Genomic DNA, 5755 nt, shown 5'->3' on the forward strand with positions numbered 1-5755 from the left:
ACAGTAAAACCCTGTTTCAAAATCATAGCAAAAACAACAGCAAAATTCCAAACTCTCAATATTAAAAAAAATTAATAAAAATTCTTCTTAAATTTTGAGGTATCTTTTATGGAAGAAGTATGTCTTAAGAAGAACAGATATTTGTACAGCTAATATTTTTTTTAAATAGAATTTACTAGTTTTTTTTTCCTTTTAAATTCAAGTATACTAAATAAAGTTTATATTAAAATCATCCCTCATAGCACAGTTTTAAATAAAATACCTTCTTTTTGTTGATTTTTCTTTCTTGCTTTCATCCTTTTTTAGTTCTTTTCTGTTTGTCTATTTTATAAAAGCATAATAAACCATCTGGAATGCTCTTTCATCATGGTTGAAATGTCATCTCAGGCTTTTTTTTTGCTGGTTTAAAGTTGTTCTTGGCCACGTGCGGTGGTTCACACCTGTAATCCCACCACTTTGGGAGGCTGAGGCAGGCAGATCCCAAGGTCAGGAGATTGAGACCATCCTGGCTAACACAGTGAAACCCCGTTTCTACTAAAAATACGAAAAAATTGACTGGGCTTGGTGGCGGGAGCCTGTAGTCCCAGCTACTCGGGAGGCTGAAGCAGGAGAATGGCGTGAACCCGGGAGGCGGAGCTTGCAGTGAGCCGAGATCGCGTCACTGCACTCCAGCCTGGGCGACAGAGCGAGACTCTGTCTCAAAAAAATAATAATAATAATAATAAAATAAATAAGTAAATAAACTTGTGCTTGATATGATTTATATATATATATATTTTTTGGAGGGGGCGGAAGACAATCATTCTTTAAAACAAAAAGGCAAAAATAAGGTCTAGGGAGATAAATTTCAAAATGTAAATATTAATTTTCTGGTTGGGGAATTGGACAGAATGTATGTAGAACTCAGAAGTAGATGTGTTAAAATTATTGCTTCACAGTATTTATAATATTTTAACAAATTTGTTACTAGCATAAACTATTCATTACTAGAAAAATGTCATTTGTTGTTAATTATATGAAACATGTTTTTTAATCTTTGTATTTTACATATTAATGGTAAAGCTTAGTTTTTTGTTTTTTTTTAAATATATATGGAGCTATTTTTTAGTTGGAGAAAGTTAGGGAAAAATACACACATATGGTTTGGTTAGGAAGGAATTAGTCCTATTACTCATAGCTTTGTACATCAGGCAAGTTGCTAGAACAGTCGGCAATCCTTAAAATGTGTATGTATGAAAATAATTTCTGTTAAAAACAGATTTTTTTCTGCTGCATGGTCTCATTTTGGGTCTATATCAGATGCTGCTAAAACAATTTGAGATGACATAACTGTTACTGTAGTTCAACATTTGAAAGAGCTAATCTATTTTGAGAGTCATAATTGTTTGTTTTGTAAATGATGATTTCTGTACATTTCCAATTCTACACTATATTTAATTTGTATAAAATTATATATATTATACTACACAATACCTTAATTTCAGGTTTAATTAAGGGTTAATGCCTTAATTATTAAAAGAGTTCAAATGACTTCTGTCTTTTCCACTTTTAAACTACTTAGCTTTATCTTTAAACCAAAGTAACTCCTTGCAAGCTTTTTGTTTAGTGGAATTGCTTGAAACCTGGAGGCAGAGGTTGCAGTGAGCCGAGATCATGCCACTGCACTCCAGCCTGGGCAACAGAGTAAGACACAGTCTCCAAAACAAAAAACAAACAAACAAACAAAAAAGCTTCTTGTTTAGTGTGATAGCGGAGCAAAGAAAGTCATGAAGAAAAGTCTTCTTCCAAAATATTCTTAACTTACATTTGGGTAATTTTATTACAGTGAATTGAAATAAGAATCCACTGAGTAATAATGCTAATATATCACTTTGTTATTCTTTCCCAACTAAATGACTGAACGAGACATATGTTCAGTTCCCTCTCCCTGTGCTTTCAGACATGTATTGACACTTCACTTTGTCATATAATCCTCAACAGATAGTTGCTTTAAGATCAATATATTTACAGAATAGGAAAAATAATTTGCATGCAATTATTTGCTAAGTCATAATGTTCTGAGAGCTTGCCTTACTCAGAAAAAAAAAATAGAAAAAACAGACAAATGCCTTTTTGTAATAAATTAAATAAACTATTCAGTTGAGAATAAAATTCAATTTTACTTATTTATTTGAGTTCCTGTAACAAGAATTCAATTTGATTACATACATCTCCAAGTTTTGAGCCATGTGCAATCAACATATGTTAGACATAATTTAATTGAGCAAGAACTTTACTTTGAGTTCTAAAATAAGAAATATGTTCTTCTCTCCCTCTCTCCTTCCTCTCTCTCTCTTCTTTTCTTTCTTGCTTGTTTGCTTGCTGGTAGAGAGAAGTTCTCAAGGTGATATACACAAAAATAGAGGGCTGACAGTCTGGAATGACAAACTGGACTGGTCATTGGGACACTAATGTTGTTGTTCTATCGTGAACAACCTTCTATTATTTCTAAGTCTTGCATGTGATACTACTGAGATTTTTTTCCATGCCTCTCAGCAACACAGGTAATAAGAATTAAACTTCATCAGTGGAGTTTATATATATTATATATATAATATAATCTATATAATTATATAATAATTAATTATTTAATTTAAATATTATTCTAAATATATATTAATTGACAAGTCTGAAAAACAGATATGCTTTCTGATATCATTGATTCATTTATTCAGTATTTATTAAAAGCCTAATATGTCCTAGTGATGTGGTTTGACTATGTTCCCACTCAAATTTCATCTTGAATTGGGGCTCCCATAATTCCCATGTGTTGTGGAAGGGGCCCAGTAAGAGATAATTGAATCATAGGGGCAGTTTTCCCCATACAGTACTCATAGTAGTGAGTAAGTCTCACAAGAACTGATGGTTTTATAAGCAGTTTCCATTTTTGCTTGTTTCTCATTATCTCTTGTCCACTGCCATGCAAGACATGCCTTTCACCTTGTCATGATTGTAAGGCATCCCTAGCCATGCGGAACTGTGAGTTCATTAAACCTTTTTCTTTATAAATTACCCAGTTTGGGGTATTTCTTTATTATCAGTGTGAAAACTGACTAATGCAGTAAATTGGTACTGGGAGTGAGGTGATGCTGTAAAGATACTCAAAAATATGGAAGCAATTTTGGAACTGGGTAAATGGTAGAAGTTGGAACAGATTGGAAGACTCAGAAGGAGACAGGAAAATGTGGAAAAGTTTGAACTTCCTAGAGACTTGGAGGGCTTACAAAGTAGGAGGATGTTGGAAAGTTTGGAACTTCCTAGAGACTTGTTTAATGGCTTTGACCAAAATGCTGATAATGATATGAACAATGAAATTTAGGCTGAGGTGGTCTCAGATGAAGATGAGAAATTTGTTGAGAACTGGAGTAAAGGTGACTCTTACTATGTTTTAGCAAAGAAACTGGCTGCATTTTACTCCTGCACTAGAGATTTGTGGAACTTTAAACTTGAGGGAGATGATTTAGGGTATCTGGCATAAGATGTGACTTGGGTGCTGTTAAAAGCATTCAGTTTTAAAAGAGAAACTGAGCATAAAAATTCTGAAAATTTGCAGCCTGATTAGATTATAGAAAAAAAAATCAATTTTCTGAAGAGAAATTCAAGCAGGGTGCAGACATTTGCATGAGTAACAAGAAGCCAAAAGCTAATTGATAAGACAGTGGGGGAAATGTCTCCAAGGCATGTCAGTGAACTATGTGGCAGCCCCCCCCATCACAGGCCCAGAGGCCTAGGAGGAAAAAATAGTTTCACGGGCCAACCCTGTTGTGTGCAGCCTAGGGATTTGGTGCCCTGTGTCCTAGCCACTCTAAGTCATTGCTAAAAGGGGCAAGGTGAAGCTTGGGCTGTGGCCTCAGAGGGTGCAAGCTCCAAGCCTTGACAATTTCCATATGGTGTTGAATCCCCACTGGGGCATGGCTTAGTGGAGCTGTGAGAAGACAGCCACCATCCTGCAGACCCCAGAATGGTAGATCTACCAACAGCTTACACCGTGCACTTGAAAAAGCCAAAGACACTCAACACCACCCCATTAAAGCAACTTGGAGGGATGCTGTACTCTGCGAAGCCTCAGGGGCAGAGCAACTGATGACCCTGGAAGCCACCCCTTGCATCAGCATGACCTGGATGAGAAACATGGAATAGAAGGAGATCATTTTGGTCCTTGAAGATTCGACTGCCCTACTGGATTTTGGACTTGCATGGAGTCTGTAGCCATTTGTTTTGGCCAATTTCTCCCATTTGGAACACCTGTATTTACCCAATACCTGCACCCCCATTTTATCTAGGAAGTAATTAACTGCTTTTGATTTTACAGGCTCATAGGTGGAAGGGACTTGCCTTGTTTCAGATGAGATCCTGGACTGTGGCTTTTGAGTTGATGCTGAAATTGGTTAAGACTTTGGGGGTCTATTGGGAAGGCATAATTGGTTTTGAAATGTAAGGATATGAGATTCAGCAGGGGCCAGGGACAGAATGATATGGTTTGGCTGTGTTTCCACTCAAATCTCATCTTGAATTGTAGCCGCATAATTCCCACATTTTGTGGGAGGGTCCTGGTGAGAGATAATTGAATCAAGAGGGCAATTTCCCCCATACTGTTCTCGTGGCAGTGAATAAGTCTCATGAGACTGACGGTTTTATAAGGGGTTTCCCTTTTTGCTTGGTTTTCATTTGCTCGTCTGCCTCTATGTAAGTTATGATTTTTCTTTCTGCCATGGTTGTGAGGTCTCCCCAGCCATGCAAACTGTGAGTCCATTACACCTCTTTTTCTTCATAAATTATCCATTCTCAGGTTTGTCTTTATTAGCAGCATGAAAATGGACTAATCTACCTAGGGGCCAACCTAGGTATCTTTAAGCAAGCCAAAAAAAAAACTCTTTATGGTGATTATATTTTAGCATTGAAGATATGCAATAAGAAATTCCCTATGTAGTGATGTAAAGAAAATATAACAGTATACATTTTTGAAACCATTTTGTTATGATTCTTTCTGATAGGATCATTACCTGCTTTATTTTATTTTTATTTTAGAAGGAAAAAATATTACCAAAATTTCCAAAGCTCAGCAAAAAGTGTAAGACCTAAAATTTCTTTTGCTTTAGAACTAAATTGTCAGGTGAAATTTAGTACTATATATATATAGTCTTTCCTTGCAGGAGTTTGTTAGTTTCTATTTCTGAGGACTTCCAGAATAATTGAAGATTATGTTATTTTTTCACAGTTAAATCGTAAGTTTTAAGTTCTATAATGATATAAGCATATAAAAATATTTAATTGCTGTATTATTGGTACCTGCTACAATATTTCATGACTTAATTTCACTCAATATCTATTTGTGGACTAAGTTGCATAAGAAGCATTTTTTATAGGTAAAATATGTGTCTAATTAAAAGATATATACCAGATGTTCGAGACCAGCCTGGCCAACACAGTGAAGCCTCATCTCTACTAAAAATGCAAAAATTAGCCAGGCATGGTAGAAGGTGCCTATAATCTCAGCTAGTTGGAAGGCTGAGGCAGGAGAATCGCTTGAACCCAGGAGACGTAGGTTGCAATAAGCCAAGATTGTGTCACTGCACTCTAGCCTGATCAACAGAGCAAGACTCCGTCTCAAAAAAAAAAAAAAAAAAAAAAAAAAAAAGGGAGGCTGAGGCAGGTGGATCACAAGGTCAGGAGATCGAGACCACAGTGAAACCTCGTCTCTACTAAAAATACAAAA

Source organism: Papio anubis, chromosome 5 (assembly GCF_008728515.1).
Source record: "Papio anubis isolate 15944 chromosome 5, Panubis1.0, whole genome shotgun sequence".
NCBI classification, from domain to species: domain Eukaryota; kingdom Metazoa; phylum Chordata; class Mammalia; order Primates; family Cercopithecidae; genus Papio; species Papio anubis.